The sequence below is a fragment of the Melanotaenia boesemani genome, chromosome 13 (genome assembly GCF_017639745.1).
Source record: "Melanotaenia boesemani isolate fMelBoe1 chromosome 13, fMelBoe1.pri, whole genome shotgun sequence".
Classification (NCBI taxonomy): Eukaryota; Metazoa; Chordata; class Actinopteri; order Atheriniformes; family Melanotaeniidae; genus Melanotaenia; species Melanotaenia boesemani.
The window spans coordinates 2445408-2469769 of record NC_055694.1 but is presented as its reverse complement, the minus strand read 5'-3'; the positions used below and the strand labels follow the sequence as shown (position 1 = coordinate 2469769).

The window sequence follows — 24362 nt, the reverse complement described above, 5'->3', positions numbered from 1 at the left end:
CTACTTCTCCTCCGCTGCCCCCTCCTGCTGCTTGTTCCGTCCTCGTGGCTGCTTCCTTTCTGGAGTTCACAAGGGAAAAAAACACCTCAGTCCACATGGCTCCATCTCAAGAAGGTCCCTTTTCAGACGTCTGGTTTCAGTGGTTCTCTTCAGGAACCTGAAAGCCAATTAGAGAAGATGAACAATGAGAGGTGTGATGGGGATTGATCAGACAAGACAATAAAGAGTCAGTGTTACAAAACCAGGTTAGAAAAACTTGTTTCAGTCACACATTGTTTCCTAAATCATTTTTTTTGCAAGAAATGTTATCCACCATTCACTCTGATCATTAAATGTGTATCAAGCAAGTAAGTCTATCCTAAATCGTTTTTATAATGTGTTCCACCATTTACTCTGTATTAGAGATGCACCGATTGCAAAATTCTTGGCCGATACCGATTTCCGGTTTTTGAGGGGGTCTGACCTGCCAAAACCGGTTTTACCGATACCGATTTTCTATCTAAGAAATCATTATAATCATACAATAGACACCATATTTACTTGGCTTGAGAATGACTCAGGTACATCCCTCTTAGTCTTAGCACTAGCAGCCGTGTCTTCTTTATACTTGCTAAACAAGCATGGGTGCTTCTTTTCCAAGTGGCGTCTTAAGTTGGTTGTTCCATAAGTCTTAGGCGTTGATCCTCCACGGCTTACTTTAGACTTACAAGCATTACACATAGCCTGTTTCGGTTCGTCCTGGCACACGGTAAAATATGTCCAGATCAACGACATCTTTGTTTTGCTTTGGTTCAGTTTTGAGCTGTCCGCGTTGAGCTGCTGCGCATGCGTGTCAGCGTGACCGGCCAAAAACCGGAAATGACGACAGTGACCGGCCGGTCACCGATTGGGCCGATTGGATAGAAAACCGGCCTTTTTGATCGGCGGCCGATTGACCGGTGCATCTCTACTCTGTATCAAGTATGTAAGTAAATGTGGTGGAGGAGGCTTTTCTTACTCCAATGTGCTCGCTCCCCCATTGAAGACGCAAGGTGTAGCAAATATGGCAGTAATTGCGGGGCGGAGTAGAGCGCCTTTAAATCCGGGCAGGTGTTTGTCCCTTTAGTATACGCTGTACGCTGACAGTGTGACTAGCTGCCAAAGAGTCAACATTCCCTCCCCTCCTTCAGCTCACTGGAACCTGTCACGGTATTCCTGGTCTCCTCTCTCCATTCCCATGTTGGGATGTACTGGTAAGACTGCTTTCGCTCGTCAGACGGAGCGGGACATTAATCTGCATCATATGATTGGTGTGTTTTCCTCTTCTTTTAGACACATGAAGTAGCGTGTCCTACGCTATACTGTGCTGAGAGGTTGCTGTTTTGTCTCCGCTTGGATTTCCACCAGCTCCTCCAGTTCATCGGCCCTCCGTACGGTCTAAACATATAGGCATATAAGCATATAGGGTTGTTCTGGGAAATTGTCTGTTTTTATGTTTTCTTATTGTTTTAAAATAAATTGTTTAAATAAAATGTCATTTTTGTGGGAATCCACCTGCCAAGGTGCAGTTTATTTAAACCTACCGTTTTTAGGTTTGCTGGGGATTTTAACTCCCCAGTTGGTTTGTCACCCTCTTCTTTTTTTGTATAGAAATTATTGCTTTTCTTGCCTTACCAACACCACCAGCCACATAAGGTAATCAAGACAGAAAGACAGGCTACGACCTATTTAAAATTAAACGCAACATTGCCATTGATCGTGACATCTCATAGAGATACTGGCATGTCCGTAGTGGCATTTGAAGGACGGAGATTTAATGTTTGTGGACCCTGACCGCTGCTGGTTTAACATTTGTAGACCCTGACCGCTGCTGGTTTAACGTCTGTGGACTCTGACCGCTGCTGGTTTAACGTTTGTGGACTCTGACCGCTGCTGGTTTAACATTTGTGGACTCTGACCGCTGCTGGTTTAACATTTGTGGACCCTGACCGCTGCTGGTTTAACGTCTGTGGACTCTGACCGCTGCTGGTTTAACGTCTGTGGACCCTGACCGCTGCTGGTTTAACGTCTGTGGACTCTGACCGCTGCTGGTTTAACGTCTGTGGACCCTGACCGCTGCTGGTTTAAAGTTTGTGGACTCTGACCGCTGCTGGTTTAACATTTGTGGACCCTGACCGCTGCTGGTTTAACGTCTGTGGACTCTGACCGCTGCTGGTTTAACATTTGTGGACCCTGACCGCTGCTGGTTTAACGTCTGTGGACCCTGACCGCTGCTGGTTTAACATTTGTGGACCCTGACCGCTGCTGGTTTAACGTCTGTGGACTCTGACCGCTGCTGGTTTAACATTTGTGGTCCCTGACCGCTGCTGGTTTAACGTCTGTGGACCCTGACCGCTGCTGGTTTAACGTCTGTGGACCCTGACCGCTGCTGGTTTAACGTTTGTGAACTCTGACCGCTGCTGGTTTAACATTTGTGGACCCTGACTGCTGCTGGTTTAACGTCTGTGGACCCTGACCGCTGCTGGTTTAACGTCTGTGGACCCTGACCGCTGCTGGTTTAACATTTGTGGACCCTGACCGCTGCTGGTTTAACGTCTGTGGACCCTGACCGCTGCTGGTTTAACGTCTGTGGACCCTGACCGCTGCTGGTTTAACATTTGTGGACCCTGACCGCTCCTGGTTTAACGTCTGTGGACTCTGACCGCTGCTGGTTTAACGTCTGTGGACCCTGACCGCTGCTGGTGTAATGTATGTGGACCCTGACCGCTGCTGGTTTAACGTCTGTGGACCCTGACCGCTGCTGGTTTAACGTCTGTGGACCCTGACCGCTGCTGGTTTAACATTTGTGGACCCTGACCGCTGCTGGTTTAACGTCTGTGGACCCTGACCGCTGCTGGTTTAACGTCTGTGGACCCTGACCGCTGCTGGTTTAACATTTGTGGACCCTGACCGCTCCTGGTTTAACGTCTGTGGACTCTGACCGCTGCTGGTTTAACGTCTGTGGACCCTGACCGCTGCTGGTTTAACGTCTGTGGACCCTGACCGCTGCTGGTTTAACATTTGTGGACCCTGACCGCTGCTGGTTTAACGTCTGTGGACCCTGACCGCTGCTGGTTTAACGTTTGTGGACTCTGACCGCTGCTGGTTTAACGTCTGTGGACCCTGACCGCTGCTGGTTTAACATTTGTGGACTCTGACCGCTGCTGGTTTAACATTTGTGGACTCTGACCGCTGCTGGTTTAACGTTTGTGGACTCTGACCACTGCTGGATGGGACATTGCGTGACAACAAAATGTTGCTCCATTCTTATCTTTCTCAAATTGTCGAAGCCCATAATGGCGTCACAGACATGATGCGGCGCATCTGCACCCCGGCGTCTGAGTTTCTGTTACTACGGTTACCAACTACCGTTTAGTCAGCGCAATAATTTACAACAATAAGTCTATTTGACCGGAACTTCTTTTATAGGTGTCCATTATCACTTTTAAATAGACGCCTTCCAACCAATCAGAAGTGTTTACTGTGGTAATGTCGACTAGTTTCTTTCCACCAGGTACCCGTAGCTATTGTTTGTCTCAGACCAGCAGCTATGTTCCGCCTGGTGTGATCTGGAAAAAAAAGTCTGGCGACATTTCGTTTTCACGTTGAAATCCACGTCAATAAAATGTAGCGCGACATTTCTATACAGCTCTGGTGCGGCTTTACCACAGGTCCGTAGCGGTGGCGAAACATCGGACTGTCACCACGTCTTTCACAACACTCTCACTACACTCATCATACAGGGAAGAGAGAGACAGTCCACTAACATGGTGTTGAGATGGCAGTGATGCCGTTTGTCCAAAGTGTTGATGAGTTTCTTAAATCCCGGATTGTTCACTGTGTTAAATGAGAAAAAAAGTTCTGTTTGTTTATAACGTTTGTCTCTCTGTGACTCTGGGAGCTGGTGGATTATTTAGTTGCGACTCACAAAAATTGATCATTTTTCTATTTTTTTGTGTTGCGTCGCAAGCCCCCGTGTGCACGTCTGCTTGCACGAACACAACATTTTACATGCATGACTGTCGCCTGTCGCTTGGCTGGAGGAGAGCAGCGATTTTCGCTTCCTCGCGCAAGTTTACATAGAAAAAGATGGAGAAGGAGCGACGCCGCCTCCCGTGTGTCCAGGTGTCTGCAACTCGTTCTGAATAAAACTAAAGCGGTCGGGCTGTGGGAGGAGTCTGCAGCAGTGGGAGGAGTCTGCAGCTGTGGGAGGAGTCTGCAGCAAAGCGCTGCAATGGCAGCTGCGCTCGATTTGAAAACAGCACAAATCGAAGGACAAAAAATAATTGGACCATTTCATTTTTATGATCGTTGAAAACCCAGATCGTAATTGCGATTAAAATTTGATTAATTGCCCAGCCCTATATTGAGTTTTACTAAATTGTGTCATATTGAATTGTGTTGTTTCATATTGAATCAAATTGTATGTACTGTATTGGATGACATCAAGTTGTATCATATCATATTGTATTCAGTTATATTGTTTTGAATTGTGTCGTATTGTATTAAATCATATTAAATGGTATCTTATTGTATTAACTCATTGTAAAGTATTATATTGAATTGAATTGTATCATATCTTATCAAACTGTATCATTTTGCATCGTATTAAATGTTATTGTATTATACTAAATCTTTGTGGGCTTTTTTATTGTCTCGTATTGAATCCTATCATAACATATTTTATCGAATTTTATCGCATCGTATTGAATCTTATCATGTTGTATTATATTGAATTTTATCGTATTGTATTGAATTTTATCGTATTGTATTGAATTTTATTGTATCGTTTCTTATTGAATTTTATCATATTTTATTCTATAAAATCGTATTGTATAATCAACTGCTATAAATTAAGCATTTGCAGATTAAGCATTAAATGACGTGTAAAACTCTTATTTAGTCTTAGTCTTACTACATCTTAGTTTTATTATGTTAGGTTTAGGATTTGTGGAGCATGAGAACAAAGAAAGCCTGATTCAGACCTCAGATAACTCTAAACACAACTTTTAAGACTCTGGTGCTAAGCGTGTAGCCAGTAAAAATACTTCATAATAGTATTCTTCAATAATAAAAAAAAGAAATAAAAAACAGAAACATCAGCAGGTGGAAAATATTTACAGTGTCAGAATTTTCTTCATGGTGGTCAGAGAGTTTGATGCTTCTGATCCGAGCCGTGACGATGGGACGGACGGCCGCTTCTCCACCGCGGTCCATCAGTCAGACCGATGCAAACACTGACGCTGCTTCCTGAGGTCACTGCAGCTCCATGCTGCCGTCGTCACTGATCCACACCGACTGAGAACACAAATCGCATTGATCAGTGCATCAGGTCATGAAAATAAAGTTCTGAGTTTGTCCTGGAATCCTGCTGAAGCCTTTTACATGATTCTTTTCTTAACCCACTGCTGCTGAAGAGAAACAATCCCTGGAGGGCATCCCTGGAACCTCCATCCTTGGAAATTCAGAGCTTTTGTCCAGAAACACCTTCCCCCTTAAAGAGTTCTCACCTATCTGGTTGTAGTGGGACTAAATCCTGATTAACCGCTTTGTCTCCATTCTGATAGGAATAAATCTCATCTAACACATACACAACATACACACCGTGTAGTTGTAAGGCAATACATCCACTAGATGGCAGAGTTCACTTCTGGGAGCTGAGGTCTGTTTCAGACAATGGCAAACAGTTTTCTGTCCCTATAATCAGACCATGTAACCCCATTCCAACATCGCAAAGTACATTATAAAAACATTATTGTAATATTTTTTGTCTATATCACTGTTCTTGTGATTGTTTTGGAACAACAATGCTGAGCAACCAGCAAATGTACTAAATAAACTAAAACTTGTATTTAAAAAACAAAAGATTGTTATTCATTTGTTACTGTTTCCTCTTCATTTCCTCGTCTTCCATGTCCAGACTTCTAGTGATGGGTGTATCCATTAGCTGGATTTCTGCTTCCATGATGCTCCAGATGTTGTGTACTGGTGAAAGGTCTGGACTGCAGGCAGGCCAGTTCAGCAGCCGGACTCTTCTCCTGTGAAGCCATGCTGCTGTGATGGATGCAGGATGTGGTTCAGCATCGTCTTGCTGAAATCTGCAAGGCCTTCCCTGAAAGAGACGTTGTCTGGATGGGAGCAGATGTTGCTCTAAAACCTCCATGTACTTTTCAGCATTGATGGAGCTTCACAGATGTGGTAGCTGCCCACGCCATAGGCACTAATGCAGCCCCATCCCATCAGAGATGCAGCTTTTCACCTGTCCACTGATAACAAGCTGGATGCTCCCTCTCCTCTTTAGTCTGCAGGACACGCCGTCCATGCTTTCCACAAACTAGTTCACATCTTCATCCAGGTTTCCACTTTGCCTCAGACCATTTTAAATGAGCTTTGGTCCAGAGAAGACTGAAGAAACTGGTTCTGGATCCTGTTCACATCTGGCTTCTTCTCTGCATGATGGAGCTTTAACCTGCATTTGTGGATTTCAGGGTGAACTGCGTTCACAGACAGTGGTTTCTGGAAGTCTTCCTGAGTCCATGCAGTGGTTTCCAGTAGAGAATCATGTCTGCTTTTAATACAGAAGATCACCAGCATCCAGCCTTGTCCCCAGCACACAGAGATTCCTCCTGATTCTCTGAACCTTTGATGATATTCTACACTGTAGATGGAGGATCTTCAAAGTGTGAGGAAGTATTAATCAAGATTATTTTAAGTTTCATACCAGTAACAGCCCTGTGCATTATTGTCCAGTTTTATTGTATTTAACCTGTTTTGCTATTGCATCCTTACTTGACAGAGGTTCAACTGTCAATTTGTTGTTTATTAATAAAAATGTACAACCTAAGTGGAAAAATCCTGTCATTTTTCCTTTGTGTGATGGGAAAAGTTCAAACATTACTTTCTACAAATGGAAAAGAAGAGTAAAAGAAGAGGGATGCTGCTGCTTTAAAGATGAAAATCCTGAAAAGAGAAAAACCTCCTGAACAAATGTGTCTAATCTCTATCTCTTGTGTGGAAGATGCTGGAACATGAATAACCTGATGAAGCCATGGGGCTCCTTTAAAGGACAAACATAAACAAACGCTGCATGTGCTGCACAATGTGTCGGTTATTTAACGTCACACGCTTTCCCGCTGTATCATTTCTGAAGTTGCCTCCCTGGTTCCTCCTCAGGCTGATGGGTGAGCTGAGGGAACCTCTGAGAGAGGCTCTGTGTCTTGAAGGAGGGGCTTTGTGAAGCTGGAAAGTGGTTGGTGGTGGAGGGCAGAGTCACTGTCAGGAACTGGGTAGCAACAGCAGCCCGCTACCTCTGGCTTGATGTTGGTAGGAGGAGGAGGAGGTGACAAAGCTCAGTGGATGAGAGCAGGCCTCCCCCTGACATGAAGCCAGGTCTGATGAGGACATGGGAGTCACCAGCTGCTGCAGTCCAGACCTAAAACCTCACACCACATAACTTCTGCCCCTTCCAGGCTTCCATAGTAAGCACATACACCAAACATGATCTAATTTCCTGGTTGTCCCAGCTGAGAAAGGCCCTGCAGTCATGGGAAATCCATCATCACGACACAAGCCTCTGCATGCAAACATGAGGATTTACGTTTATGTTGAGCTGATGAAATGATCCTTGTGTGGAGGCTGAGGGGAGGAGGGGGGGCAAAGCACCAGAGCTGCAGAGTCTGGGCCTGCAGGCGGATGCTACAGACATGCCAACACCGCGTTTAGTGCGCTTCTGCGGGAATGTGGAAAATAGGTAACAGAAATGATAGTCATGGGGGGAGGGGGCTTACCTGCTGACTGGAGTGGAAGTCTCGTGATTTCTACAGGAAATATCCACCTGTCCGGTCCCACAGAGAAGGAGCAGCAGGCGCAAGGACAGCCTCGTCAGGGGTGCAAATCTTTATTTAAAACCCGTTTGCTGATGGAGGGGCAGATTTCCCTAAACAAGAGCAACGGATTCAGAAATCTATCTCTTTTCTCGGGGTTGTCATGTCTCGTGCTCTCCACAGCAGCTGTGCCGGTCGCCAGTAAATCCCCAGTCCCGGTGACAGCTCCGAACGACGCATCCTTTATCCGCGCGTCTCGTGTCAACTCGTATCTCCAGTCTTGACACGAGCCCAGACGTCCAAGGCAGCGGGAACATATCAGAGCACTTGTAAGGCCACGATTCCCAGGAGCCCGCGCGCACCAGCATCCGCCCCGCGAGGCTTCTCCTTGTGGTGGATCCGCAGCCGCATTTCCTTTCGCATTGCTCCAGTAGGACAGAAGGAAAGCCGGAGTGTGTCGATGAGAGCCCGTCGCATGCCGGAAAACAACCAAAGGAATTAGAAAACGCTTATCTGGCCATGTCGCAGCTCCTAGAGGCCAGCAGCGTCACAAGCAGGAGGAAATGTGGGAAAACCGCGTGGATGGGAATATCCTGCGTGACACATCCTCTCCGGACCGGCAGGTGGACGCGCAGTTTGAGAGGCTGATGCTAATGCTGCTCGGCGTGTCGCAGGAATGAAGACTGTGGACAGGGGCGGCTCCAAGCGTTCCTGAGGGGCGGGGGCCGGGCCCCAAGGATGCTGACAACCTGGGGAAATCTTTACATTTGTTCAAGTGATTAAATCTTTATTACAGACTCACAGCCCCAAAATAAAAACATAAGAAGCCAGAGTAAAAAAAACACCCACATATACATTATATTAAAATATGCATCAGTCAGTAACGCTCAATAAGACAACTGTACCTCATCTCAGATTGCTATAATATAGCACTGAATCTGATATCAGTTAGTCCCAATATAATTTATCTGAAGAATGGGGGCGACAAATAAATGTAAACATCAAAGTTCTCAAAACAGTCTGAATACTACTGATTCCAGCAGCCACATAAGTCCCATTTCCATCAACTGGTCCGGTTTGGTATGGTACGGTTTGATACACATTTGTGTGTGTGTGTGTGTGTGTGTGTGTGTGTGTGTGTGTGTGTGTTTCCACAGGCAAAAACTGGGAAGGATCCCAGAAAATCCAACCTGAACTGTCACACATTTTTGGGACCTTTCTTTTGGGGTCCAAATCTCACTAGAAAAGGGAAAATATGAGCTGATAGTGAATCTGATGGCAGCAATATGTCTGTAAAAAGTTGGAACAGGAGCAACAAAACACTGGAAAAGTAACTGGTACAAACCAGAAACACCTGGAGGAGCATTTGACAAATAATCAGGTTAACTGGTAACAGGTCAGTAACATGACTGGGTATAAAAGGAGCATTTCAGAGAGGCAGAGTCTCTCAGGTGGAAAGATGGACAGAGCTTCACCAATCTGAGACAAACTGGATCTAAAACTGTGGAACAATTTCAGAAAAATGTTCCTCACACTTTGAAGATCCACCATCTACAGTGTAGAATATCATCAGAAGATTCAGAGAATCAGGAGGAATCTCTGTGTAGGAAAGCTGTCAGTAGCTCTCGAGGACCGGCGCTGGAGATCCTGTTTTAGTATATAATATTATCATGTGTTCAGTTGTCAGGCAGGAAGTATCCTTGTTTTTCTGAACAGAAATCTCACGAGTTCAGATGACTGCAGATTTATTTCTAATATGGATAAAAACAATGGTAAAGTGGTTGGTGCATAACTTGTTTGTGGTTTTCAAGTTGGTGCAGCAGACACTTATCCTATGTACGCTCCAGCTTCCATAACAACTTGTGTAAACTCTACTTGAGTGAGTAAAATGAGGTGAAGGTAACATGAACTCCCCTCGGGACCTGTGGTCCTGGCCCCCCTTGCCGTAGCATTAATGAGTTGTTGTAATGTTTGGAAATGACCCTAACTGAGCCAGGTGAGGATCAGGTGTTGCTGATGTTGGACTCAACCTCATGTTTCCTGTATACGGAGCAGATGCTAACTGAGCTATCTATCTGCTGCTCTGTATTGACAACATGTTGGCTGTGTAGAGAAGAAATGTCTCTTTAGACATTTATTTAATGAATTATGTCTGCATATATTTATTTATTTTGGTTTTGGCAGATTTGGCCCCTCATACCAAAATGTGAAGGAGACACATTTCTATTTATTAAAATGACTAAACTCAGCTGTGCAGAATCACCACAGGGGGGCAGTAAAGGCTACATTACTAGGGTTGTAATTCAAACCATAAAGAAACTAAAGCACACCTCCAAAGAAAACTACATTTACTTTGAAGATGTATAGAGGAACCTGGAGAGAGCTTTTCTTCGTGAATTACTTTCCTCTCTGGGTCTATCTGGGACATGGTCTGAGAAGATGCTGGTCAGTCAGTTCGTTTGCTGGCCCAGAAACAGCCGATGAGTCGACTAATTTCAGTCTGTGAGCTTTAATTTAATCATCAATGAGCATTGAATCTTCTTTAAAACACCCCAAGAATACATTTATTTATTTATTTGCTTTTATCTTTTCTTATTCTCATTATGTGAAAGCAAACCAAAAAGCAAGTCATCTATGAAACCGTGTCTCTTAAGACTAACGGTGTCAGAGATTCATCTATGAATTTTTACTCAACAGTTTCTTCATTTCTTTTGTTGAATCAACAAACAGATGTGACAGTTTGACTGATAGAAAATTGGATTTTAGCAGAAACAAGGAAACTAAAAGCTTTGAAACTGAACTAGTGGCTGATACCAACATTTTTCCTGCCAATATAATACCATTAGTTTATGATCATTTTTCATCAATATCAATACAGATACTTTTAGCATTTAAAAGAAAATCATACAATTGTACAGTGAGCATTTATTGTCAGGCAAATATTAAAAATGAATTAAACTCATGCACATAAATACTTTAAAGAAATGCTTATAGAATGATAAGAAAATATATTAATGACTAAACTAACTCAAAATACTCTTTTTGAAATTGATAAAAAATAGACTACAAATTAATGTAAGCTTATTGAAATTTAACTGAATAGACAAAATGTGATATATAATAATAATAATAATAATAATAATATAAGAAAATAACACTGAAGAACCTGCATTAAACAAGTAAAATATTCAAACATCATCATCACTAACAGCATCATCATCATGACATCTGATAGGCTACCGTAGTCATGTGACATGGAAGGAATATGCTGGAGTTTTGCATGTTATTTTAATACCTAAAACTCTCAGAGGCATGTATGTATGTATTAGCATGGTGGTGTCTCCAGAGCAGCGATACTCTCGGAGCGGCTGTTGAATGGCGGACCTGATGTTTTATGTTTTTAGCAAACAGTTCAGTTACATCTCTATAATTAATAAAAAGGTCAAAATAAATATCTTGTCCCTGGTAGTCTAGTGGTCAGGATTAGGCGCTCTTACTGCAGTGGCCTGGGTTTGATTCCCGGTCAGGGAACAAGTTTATGGGAAGTGGTAGCCTAGTGGTTACAGAGGTGGGCTTGGGTCTGGGTTCAAGTCCCCCGACTGCTCCCCAGGTGCTGGAATCTGGCAGCCCACTAGCAACCAGGATGGGTTAAATGCAGAGAAAGAATTTCCCCACTGTGGGACTAATAAAAGATGCTTATTATTATTATCTTGCTCCCATGTGTTAGTCATCTGTGGTCATGGAAGGAGTGGGTGCATCATAACTTTCTGTAACATTCCGGATCAATGCGTGTTATGACGCCAGGCCTCGGCCTTGAGTTATATGTTAAGATCTGTTTTTGGTTGCAACCAGGTGATTGGCTAGCTGCCTGGATTCTCCCAGCACCTACCTGGCCGTGCCATCACCCGCCCGCGATTGGCCAAATCGCCTGACGTCCAGCTGGAGCTCCACTATTTAGGATGATGATTTGAGATGGAGATTTCTTTGAACAAGCTTGATTTGGATCTTTTTGCTTGTTGTGTAGTTTTGTGAATGGCTTTAGGCCTTTAGGATTGATTTGGTTAACAGTGAAAACACTTGGTTGAGTTTCTTTCCTTTTCCCAGGAGTTTGAGGTATTCTAAGTCATGCATAGTCACTTTCTATGTCCATGGGGTCTGAAGAGGAATCCATCATTTCCACCTCTTGTTTTTTGTTTTCCACCTCCAGCCTCTGCCTGGATGGCTTTGGTCCCTTCTTCTCTCTCCTGGGGGTCACCATGTGGAAGGTGCAGTCGATGACAGTGGTCCACTGCAGGCAGCAGATGATAAATGTATTGGGCTTGGGCCGCTCCGTCTTCATCAGCTGGCGCTGTGCTACAGAAAAGCACAAAAGGACTAAAAGACAAATGAACACAGTCTGAAAAAACGGCAAAGAAGCTCAAAGGCAAATTCCATGGAGCTTCTAAGACCTGAGTCACAGAAACATTTTACATGCAAAAACTTTCATCGTTGTCCCTCAACATTTCTGCTGATTGTGTTCACATCTCCAACTTCTCGGTCAACGTTTCTCATCTCAGCAACTTTCACTCTTGAAAATATGGTTCATAAAACATCTCAGACACATTCACACAAGGTTAGAGTGTGAAAACAGGCGCATGCTGCATGTTAATGAGCATATCAGGATGTGCTCATAGGTGTGGTTGTGTGGAGGAGCTGAATGGGGAGAGGCTCCACTACTTGAAAAACAACTGTCTCTTAACTGTTTATGATATTATTTTTTTCATGTTACTTTTGCTTTTTAAAACATCTGGTTTGTTTTAAACTATTATGTGTTTTTTTTTTAACCTTGTCCTGTCCAGCATGGTGGCGGCAGAATGATGGTCTGGCTGCTGTGTTGTGCCGAACAAGTTTGCTTTACCAGGGGGAGCTTTATGGGCATAACGCTCCTCTTGAAAATATAATTTTATATTACTATATTTATTTGAATATATTGTTTTATCTTATTCATATGGATTTATGTAATCTTGCTGGACCTGACCGGAGGGGACAGAAAAAAATAAGAAGAGAAGTAAAAAGGAAAGTAGAAAAAGGAAGCGGAGACAAAGATACAGTAAGGCAAGGCAGTTTATTTGTATAGCACATTTCATGTACAGGACAATTCAAAGTGCTTTACATAAAACAAAGATATTACAGATATTTAGAATAGTAAAAGGCATCAACACATAATCAACACATAATCACAATAAAATAATAAATTACATTAAAATGATTAAAAGCAAGATAAGTTAAAAAAAGTTAGATAAAAGCAATGACCTTCAATCCAAGCAAACACCAGACAACCAGCTGCCACACCTGTACACTGTTCTGCATGTTTAGGTAAAGGTTTTAACACATGATGCATTGTTTTAAAGATGGTGGACAGTGTACGTATTGTAATCTGGGAACCAAACATCAAGGCTCTGAGAAAGCTGGTGGAATTTTTTAACAAATAAATAAACAAAGAAAATGAGCTGCAGGTGCAGAAACATCTGTCATGTTAAGTGACTTAAAAGCGATAAATGAATAGTTGAAATAAATGACAGCAATATGCACCTTACTGCAGAGGTTCTCAAACTCTTTGAGCCAAGATAACATATGTTGGTAACCCCCACCCTGCGATGACTGAGTGACATCTTCCTGCAGCCATCTTCTAAATGTAAGGCTGGAAAACTGCCTGTTTTTGTTTTATTTTGTTATTTGTTGTTATTGTTATTGTCTAAAATTCTTTTTAATCACAAGAAAATTAACTTGTTATCTTGACAAAACGGAGGTTTTGGTTTGTGGTGGTACACCTGGGTTCTTCCCGGGTTATTTGGCCCAGCACAACAAGCCAGTCATCAAAACCCGGGTGTAAGAATGGATTCTGATTTTAAGCTTGGCAGTCAGGTGAAGGCGGCCATGAAGCCAAGCTTGTTTCAGCTAAGGCAGCCAAAGGGAAGCCAGTTAATCTGAGACCGCTACGCCTTTAAGACCCCTCGGCTGGACCACTGTACTGGACTGTATTTAGGAGTTAGTGGGTTTTCCACCGCTCGCCTTTAAATGGTGCAAAATCCTGCTTGTAACTGGCCATGTAAACATGAACACACTTCTCTGGTTTTAGCATCGCTCCATTAGAAGCCTGTTTACTTTAGAATCCAGTTTAAAATCATTTTATTTAAATCTCCCCATGGTCTTGCACCACCCTAGATCGGGTCTTTGCTGGTGCTGGTTTCAGATTGTGGAACGATCTTCTTCTGCTTATCAGACAGGCCTTCAGCTCACCTGGTTTTAAGTCTCTTCTTAAAACTCATGTTATTGACTTTTTTTAAACTCTTGAGATGTTGACAGTTTGCTTCTGTTTTTATGTTTTAACTTGTCTTATTTATTTGATTTTATTGTTCTGATTCTTTGTGCTTTTAGTCTTCTGTACAGCACTTTGGTCCTCTGTGGTTGTTTTAAAAGTGCTTTATTATTAAAGTTGGACTGGATATTGAGCAGTGATGGATGTTGCTCGATCTGACGTCAGCTTGCTGCATCCAAACCATGAAGGAGTGCTTGGAGGAGGTCTGTGACTCTCCCAGTTGACCATAAACACACTTAATAAAATCAATTTTAATTTGTTAATTTGCATACTTAATATATTTTATTTTTATAATTCTTATATATTAACAACCAGCAGGTTTCTGGGGAACCTGTGTGGAGTTTGTATGTTGTCCCCATGTAAGCGTGTATTTTCTTCTGACTTCCTCCCACAGTCACATGCATGTTAGACTGATTTGAGTGTAAGTTTTCTCCAGGAGCGAGTGTGAGTCTGACTGAATGTCTGTTTCGGTTCTGTGATGGACCAGGAGAAGCTCCAGCTCCCTCCCAACCCTGCATTTCCGTTATCACGAGAAAACAATGTTATAAAAAACCACACGCTCTCTGCTTCCGTATTTTACAATGACCTGATGACCCTCTGGAGCTATCTTCTGACCCCCTTGGGGGTCCCAAGCCCCAGTTTGAGAACCACTGCCTTACTGTCTCTACCAACTATTGTTTTGCCATTTTTGCATTAGGTACATTCTCAGTATATGTTTAGGATATTTCTGTCTCAATGCTAATTATTCTGTTGTTTTCTTAAATTATGTACTTTTAATAATTCTTCTCAGTTTTCTTTAATTAAATTGCTTCCTTCATGCTGCTCCACAGTGCCTTTTTTAACTGACCCTCGGGAACTAATAGAGTTTATTGAATTGAATTGAAAGTCCCGTCTTTATTTATTTATGTTTTTCTGCTGTAAAATCTTTTTATTGTTCTAACTCATCCTGTCCAGCATGGTGGTGGCAGAATGATGGTCGGGCTGCTGTGTTGTGCCAAACACATTTGTTTTGCCAAGAGGAGTTTTATGGGTTTAAGGTTCCTCTTGATAATCAAAATTTTAATTTAAATGCTTATTTATTTATTTTGAATGATATAATTTACATAATATTGCTGGACCTGACCGGAGGAGGCAGAAAAAATGAGAAGCGTGAACAGAAATGAAACAGTGAGTGTAGAAAAGAAGGAGGAGACAGAGATAGATCAGATAGAAGCAACAAGCTTCAATCCAACCTAACACCCTATTCCTCCTATTTCTACAGTAAAATCTAACATTTAGTAGATTTTGTGTTTATAATCCTGAATTGGGCTTTAAGGTATTTTTATCATATTGTACAGGTTTTAGCTGTAAGTGCATCTGGTTTAGCTATTGAATACACAATAAACCAAGAATGTCATCAGTTAAACAAAAACAGTGTTAATATTTACAGTAAATGGGTCCCAGACCAGTTTGTACTGGAGAAGTTGGGCCCCAGCATAGGAAAGGTTACGAACACCTGTGTAAGGAGATCCTGTTGCACCACTAAGTTAAATATTTAATTTGGAACGAGTCGAGTCAACTTTCCATAAAACTGAGTCAGATTCTTTATTTGTCTCAAGATTCCTCCCTTCTAGTACAGTATACGGTTAAATACCTTAACTTAATGCTACATTCACAAGTGTAATATGAATATAGAGTTACTTTGGAACTAATTAAATGAACAATTTGGAGCAATTTGAATTTTTTAATTGGCTTTTATGAAAATGCTTCAGTTTGATTTAGATCCTTGATTTGATGGAAATGAAATGATTTCAGTAAGTCTGACTCAAAACTGTTCCTCGAATTTAACTCAGCTTTGATTAACTGATTTCATTAATTTGTTACCAATCAAAATAAATAATTTAACCCTTAAAACTCCACCAGATTGCTTCTATCAACATCAGTGATCGGTGGTGTGTATCTCTGTGGGGTAAATGTGATGGATATTTTACCCTTTAGCTGATCTACGGAGGTTTTTCCAGCATTTCTATCTATAGGAGGTTTACAATCCAGCCACTAAATATAGTTTCATTCAGACTCTATCTGGTAAATCCACAATGATCCATGATAACAGCATTATTTATCACATTTCACCATAAAAACATCACCATCACTACTATGTTGCTAAGAGACCTCTATTTAGACCTGGACATGATGATGAAGCCACTTCCTGTCAGACTTTCCACCAATCAGAGAGCTTAGATTGACGGTAACGTCCAATCAGGAGCAGCCAAAGATCAACCAGTGAGCAGAAAGTTCTATGTGTGTGTGAAAAGAAGAAAAATAATGCTCCTCTATGGCTGGAATAAAGCCAAGAAGACGTTTCTGATGCACGGTGGCGCCACAAAGCAGCTGAGCTGGAGTTGGTTTAGTGAGGATAGCAGGTAAATAGTAGCAGGAATAACTGGAAATGAGGAAAAAGTGGAAACATGGAAATAGTTTCTGTTGTGTGTTTGTTTCAGTAACAATATTTTTCCTCCTGAAAGCCAAGACTTGAGAGAATGATGAGATGAGAAAAGGTTTGGTCACTGTTGATCTGTGTGTTATTTCTACAAAGTTCTGTTAGTAATAAATTCTGCTTTCTTCTTCTGGTCGGCCTTTATGCTGCTAAATCTATTCATACATTCATTTCACATCATTTTACCTCCCAGTCTGACAGCTGAGACACATCATGTCTGATGCTGACTGGTTTATACTGGGATTAAAAGCTCCAGCTGCTACAGACTGGTTTGTAGTAGAAAATAGAAAAAGAAGAGGCTGATTAGGCGTGAAATGGAAAAAAACAATAGAAATGAAAACGTGTTTGTACGTGAGGTCTTCTTAAAGTTATTTGTCTGCATGAAAAAAAAAACATGTTTCCTACAGAAGTGCACAAACAGTGGAGGGAACAGGCGATAACGTCCTCAGACCACAGCTTACCTAATAAGGTTAATAGTAATGGCAGAGCGCTCGTGCTTCCGTTGTTCTCTGTTAGCTGAGATGACCTTTGCCAACATAAAAAATAACCTCAGAAGCTGCTGTTGACACCTGTTAGAATGTCATACAGCAGGTTACTGGGCTTCCCCACCGCTTTCTGCTCTGATTGCTTCCTCTGAAAAACACACTGCTGTAACATTTAAGGTTGTTGATGCTCAACCTTTTCGGTTTACAGAGCAATCATTCTGACACCAGGAAACACTGTTTCCAGACAAAATACACTTATAAACAATAATCACAATTTCTCTAACTAACAAAAACATCACTTGTCAGTGCAGCAGTCAGATCTAACGTGTAATGAAAGTAAACATCCAGAGCTAAACATTAAATAATAGGTTTACAATAATGCAATACAATAATATGCTAGGTGCAGCATTTACCTGCAGAATGAAATTTGTAGCTTGTACACGTGACGTGTTTTTTGAGGAAAATTTTTCACTAAAATGTCACCAAAACTGATATAAATAAATACTGTGAAATGGCAAGATTCAGAATTTAGTAATCACTGCCAGCTGAAGTCAGCACTTGTCAGAGAGAGAATATATACATAAAACGAAAGCTGGAAAGTGGAAAACACCTAAATATAGACGCTTCTGAACTGTACATGGTGATATTACTAACCAGCAGTGGTGACTGGAACATGTGCAGCGGGATGATCTGACAATATGGTTTTCTCTAATATGGACATAACTTAATATAAGATATAGTCTCCTTTAAAAAAAGTATTTCCTACTTTAAAACTACAAAATTTGATTGTTTATTGCTGGAATTTTGTATATGTAATATTTCTTTTTCAGCTTGTGAAAGCTAATGAATAAAGGAAATAAAAATGTGAATTAATTCAAAATTTAAAACTCTTGACTTTACAGGTAAGAAATGAAAACTGTTAAAGTCCTGCTTTTTTAAAGTCTACCTTAATAATTAAATATGGTTTGTATTATATTTCTCTTCAAGAAAAAAAATGTTAAACTAAAAGGAATCTTTTCTTTTAAGTTTAAGGTAGGAAGATATTTTCATAGAAAATATATTGACAGAATTTTTGGTTAATTTTTAATCAGCATTGAACAGAAATTGATGTTTAAAAAACTTTAGTGCATGCTGGAATCAAGGCATGGTCTGACTTACAGATGTGCTACAAGACAGCGTCATCTGCATAACAGACAAATTTTACATTACACCTGGGAAAGTGGAAAATCACTAAAAACAGGTCAGACAGAACACTTTTAGCTCCCCTGTTTGTAACATCCAGAGCTGCCAAGCGCTGCCATCTACCCTCTGCTTCACATGATTTAACAGTTTCCATCCCTCGTGCAGCCAGTCAGCCACTAAAAACAGGCAGTGAGCAGATTTTAGACTTGATAAAATCAACAGTCTCAGAAGAAGTGAGAGACGCCGCTCCAGTTACTGAAAGTATTTTTGATGAATATGATTTATTTTATTTGCTCACTCAGTAAAAAAGCCCAACAAATTAGCTAAAACTTCCATCACATGTACCTTAAAAGAGATTTAGTTACAGAGCACAGCAATGTAAAAAAAAAAAAAAAAGTGGATTTTCGGCTGTAATTTTAATTGACTGTCATTTGTTTTTGAACAGTTTTATTTTCTTTTGTAGCATCAGCTACAATGAGTTCACATCTCCAAGTTGTTCCAGCTCACAACAAACTCAGGAAAGGCACAAACTTTCAGATAATGACTGATAAAAGTACTGGTATGAGTACTAATAACTGGTAAGGAGCGTGGACCAGAAAGTCCGATGGGATGACTGGTTGGTAATATCTGTGACATATCAGATGGGCCATCCTGCAGCACCCTACATGTAAGACTGGAAACTATCTGAATCTTCATAAATAAGGAGGATAAAGTGGTTTTTGATGGATTTGGTTCCACGCTGTGACAAAACACCTACATGCCCAAAACCAGCTTCTGTTGCGAGATAATGCCAAACTCTAATTTTTAATGGTCAGTAGTAAGTTTTAGTTTTTTACGCATTAAAGCGTTAATTCCACAGAATAATCTCTTTTTATTAAAGCATTCATTTTGACAGCCCCAGTTTTCACATTGGTATTGGGTTCTGTAGCATCTGTAGTATCCAAGAAAACATTAGAAACAATTCAAATATTTAGAATCTGACGTTTTATTTGGCCCTTTAACAACAACAACAAAAAAAAAAAAAAAAAAAAAAGGATTGCGTTAAAAAATTTGATTCATCAATTTGAATCAGTTCAATAACATAAATCCAATGTTGATTCATAAAACTTAGAGATCAATTTTTTTATTTCTGGTAAAGTGACCCTACTCTCGAGTGACTTACCGAGGCTTGGCAAGATCTTAGCATATATACACAGAACAAGTTTCCCTTGTTTCCTCCATCCAACCAGCTTCTTTTGTTGCGATGATGTCACATTCAGATGTCATTCACCAGTGTGGACTACACTCACCAGTAAAGTCTTTTGCAGCGTATTACCGCTCACATTAGCAGTTAGTACTACAACCACGGGTTCTCACATTAGCAGCTAGCGCTAAAACCGCGGGTTCTCACATTAGCAGCTAGCGCTAAAACCGCGGGCTCTCACATTAGCAGCTAGTGAGAATGTCTTTAACATTCATCAAAATTAGGTGGTGTTACATAATTAGTTTAATTTAATTCATGCTAAATCAGATTTAATTGAAATCTAATCAAAATAGGCGGCTGTGAATTGAATTAATTGATTCGGGAAATGTGTGATGATACCCAGCCCTAAAAAATAACCACCAATTTTTGTATATTTATAGTTTATTAACGTGTGATATGTCAGAATTATTGTAGTGCAAAAGGTGTCCACCAGGTGGCAGAAGACAAGTATCAGATTGTGTCTGGGGTTTTGAGCAACGTTTTTACCATAAAGTGATGCAAAAGGTCTCAGAAACTGTATGTATCAGCCTATGAATACAGCATTAACGGGTTAACTATCATCTTTGAGCTGCGTTCCACTGTTTGCTCTTCACATCAGACTTTCAAAGCCAGCCATGACCTTCTGTTGGAGGCATGACATGACATGTTAGCTTTACCTGGCAGTGGCTGTATTTTCATGTCTATTTTTGGGGAGTTCCATAGAGAGCTTTTGGGGCTTGTTGTCTTTAGTTTTGCCTGTTTCTCATATTTATTCTCGACAGCATCACAGATCCGGTTTGCAAACGGCTTGGTCAGCAAACGCCACCTTGTGGTTGTAGTACAGCATTACAACTAGGCGCTTGCTCAAACAAGACGTTAGCAAGAAAATAGTCAAATACACTATATGAGTCTATCAAATTTGATACTAATGGCATTAAAAGGCTAATTTGGGTCTTTATTTTGACTGCAGTATGTGTCCAGGTTTCCTACTGAGACCGTTTCTAGTGAAAACAGAGAATACATTTGTTTTTACTAATGCTCACTGCAGGTATAATATATGAGAAAATCACCTTTCTCTGCCGGTATTCTGGGTGCATCGTCTTCCCTGCAGTCCAGGCCAGGTTCTCCATGGTGGTTGCTTCTTTTCAGGATCTTAGGGCCCTATTTGTATTGTACATCACTTATATATACTTATATATACTTTACATCTTTGTATCTTACTTCAGTAATAAACAAATTAAAAGAAAAAGAAACAATACTTAAATATTAAGGTAAGCCTTGTATCTATATAAAAACAGCTAATTTGTTTAGCACAACACACCAGCCAGACCATGATGCTGGGCAGGACAAGATTAACAAAAAACATCCACTAACCTAAATATTTAGAAAAGAGCACTAACCTAAACAAAACACAGAGCTACAACAGTTAAACTTTAGATTTAAATGACTGTATCCATGATTCATCATGTTAAAAGAAGTCTGCCGCATACGAAACACGAGCAGCCAAACATTAAGTCTGGAGCCAACAAAGAAAAGAAGAAAGGGAAAATTTAAAAAAGCTGTGAAACACGGCAGCTTTCTTTGAAATTGTGAATTCGGGACTCTCATTATGAAATGCCATCTTTCACTGGTAGAATTCGACATCTATTCAAATGATTCTCACCTCCACTGTGGACTGAATCAGCTGAGTCAGCCCTCACATTAACCCTTATGAAGGAAGGAGTGAATCACTGGCATGTCGAACCATTTTACCTCTGATTCACACACACTGAGAGGACCACATCGTTTTCACTACACCTGAGAGCCTCCAAGAACCCTGTCAGCAACTATCAAAACTTTATTTTCACCTCATCATCAAAGATGTGAAATTACAAAGTAGACTCGTTGGCGCTTTTCCCACAGTCGATATTTAGACGAGAGCATCATCCGCAAGGTGAAGGGTGGTATTGCCCGTCTCTGCACTGCAATGTGCAGCGCTTATGCATGCGTCGCTTCCAACGTACATGCAGACAAATACTTTTACATATGCAAATACATACATCACATCAATACATCAATGAAAACACCATAAACTATTCTTATATATATATCTATATATATATATATATATATACTCACAAAACTATCATTTTAATTGGATTTGTTTTGGCTTTGTATATTTTCACCCTCATGTCTAGTTGTGTAACCATGTAAATTTGTACTGAAATTGATGTTCTTGTAAAGTGTTACGGGTGTTTTTCTTGATAAAAATGAGTTGTGAGTATAATAACCTGTTTTAATCAATAACCAACCTAAATTATTGTTCACCGTGTTAACATTTGACCTGTTATTACATTTAGGTATTACTGCTGCTCAGTTTTATAGTATTTGAAGTTTCATGAGTATTTTGGTTGATGCTTTGGACCAGATTACTGCTCAGAAATTTAAGTTGGAAAAGTTTAGTCAGATTTTGCTTTCATTGCTTTAGTTGGTAGAAATTTTGCTCTTAATCTAATTGCTGTGATCACTGCTGTAATTTTATCAATGTGTTTGATCAACACAGTGACTGTATGAGCATGTGTGTTAGTGAATGAGAGTGTGTGGGTACAAAATATAAATAAGTTGTGTTTAATGCTGTTTTATTGCTATCATACTCTACCAAAGGATGTAGTTTGACTATAAGTAATGACATCAGTTTCAGTATTCGACAAAGACAAGTAAATAAAAATAATGATCCATTTCTGCTGCTGCTCAATAACAACTCAAATTTATCTGTGCAGCATCTTTCTAACACAAGTGTAACGGCTTCATAAGAAAGATTAGGAACACGTATATCTTCCATAAAAACAGTTGAATGAACTTAGAAAAAGCTTCTTTAGGTTAACTCAGCCAGCTTATGTGAAAGATTCAGGTTCCTTTGTTAGTCCCACAGCAGGGCCTGGTTAATGTTTCAGGTCTGATTCTGCTGCTCCAGCTGACGTCTTTACATGGATGATAAATAAATTGATCCAATCAGATGTATTTACATGATGGGCAGGTTTAATACGATCGTAACACTTTGACATACAGATGCACAGAAGTTTTTTTTTTCTTTTATTGTGATTGTTTTGAATCTCTTGACAATTAAGTGCTTAGTAATCCTTAACTCTTCCAGTTTCTTTTTTTATGATTAGAATATTTTTCTTTTATACCAACCAACCAACAGAACAGAGATGACCACAGAATATCAGTAAGTAGTAATAAGCAAAATTCAGAGCAATGGAAAACGTAACGGAACAAGACTAACTGATTATTATTTGTGGCTGACTTCCATCTGTTGCAATGATCTTTCTTCCCAGCATTAAAGCTGCTGAAGCCAGTCCGCCTGCTACGGGGAAGAGGGTCACCCAAAGCAAAGGGGCTTCATCAGAATGGATTGTCTGCTTTGAGGATGAATTTAATGTTTTCATACACCTGAATAAAATGCTTGTACATTTGGGCAAGACCATATCATGAGTAGAGGAGAACCTTCATCCCTTCTACACCTCCAGCAGTCAGAGTTGTCCCTCAGTCTCACCCTGTGTTAATAATTACCAGGATGCCCCTCTTTATTTTATGTTTAGCTTAGTGTTAACCAAGCTCCAGCTGACAGATTCAAGTATGGGTTGAATTTGAGCTTAAGAGAAGTTCTTCTCCATATGTATCTTTGCAAGTACAGGATGAATTTGAGTCTCATTAGACAGTGTTGTTATGACAAAACAGAGAGGAGGAAGACCATCGCATAGTGTGATTTCAATGCTTAGCCATGGAGGGGCATGTCCTGGGGGGTGGGGGGTGCTCCTTACGTACGTAAATAGGGATGTCTGTTTTTAAACTCTGTCATATATCGCCGTGCTCATTCTTCCATGGGTGTTTTACGTTGTCCTGGTAATTAGGTCAATTCCTCCTCTAGAGGGCAGTGCTGAGTTCAGAGTTCACTCCTGCAAGCCAGCGTAAGTTTCAGACACTGTATGGCAGCGGCAGCGGCATAAAGTATTTTCCAACATCCCGACACACCCTAAACACTTGTATAGAGTCTTTCCTTAAAAGCTTGCACAATTTCTACAGTTGTTGTCCTTGTCTTTTTTCCCTGTCCTGATCCTCTTCTTCAGTTCTGATTTTTTCTTTCGCTGGTTACCTGTCAGCTATTTATCTCAGCACTGTCCCTGCGATTTCTGGTGGTATTGCTCCATTTCCATCCATCAAGCAATGAATAGCTAAGCTCCATGAAATTGGACAAAAATTACGTGTGTAGCCGATGCAGAAGACGGACAAAACTGTCCGTTTGTCTGCGTATCTGTCTATTTAAAATCCCAAGCCCATCCTGGTCTACTGGCCTCTGTAGCTTACATAGCTTATGCCTGGGATGCTTGCTGTTCCAGAGGAATCTGTTGCAAAGCCTCTCAAAATGTTCATAATGTTTTAATGGTATTTTGACTGGAAGAGCCTGGAGAATGTAATTCATTTTAGGTGAACAGGTCATTTTTAAAATGTTGTCTTTCCCCCATAATGACAAGTAAAGAGAACTCAACCTTTCAATATCTGCTTCGAATTGATTCAAGAGGGGTTCAAAATGAGGTTTTACCAACTCTTCCATTCTAGGTGGGAAAGTAACACCAAGGTACCTAATACGTAGGCCAAGAGAAGCTACTGTTCTGAAAGATAGTACCAGGACAGTTTAAGGATAAGGGAAGATCTTTTGATTTCAGCCAATTAACTTGAAAACCTGAAATGCGAGAAAAGGTGTCTATAATTTTAAATAAGGCCGGGAGAGAGCGCTCAGTCTCTGAGACTAAAACGA

At 40.7% G+C, this 24362-nt stretch overlaps 1 long non-coding RNA gene across 1 annotated transcript; it reads right to left on the bottom strand.

The window, feature by feature from the left end:
• Window positions 1–71: 71 nt before the first annotated feature.
• LOC121651255 lies at window positions 72–8935 on the bottom strand. The gene is made up of 3 exons (XR_006012417.1): window positions 7806–8935; window positions 5140–5316; window positions 72–157 (listed from the first exon to the last, which is right to left on the bottom strand). It is a non-coding gene; the product is annotated as an uncharacterized LOC121651255 (long non-coding RNA).
• Window positions 8936–24362: the final 15427 nt, after the last annotated feature.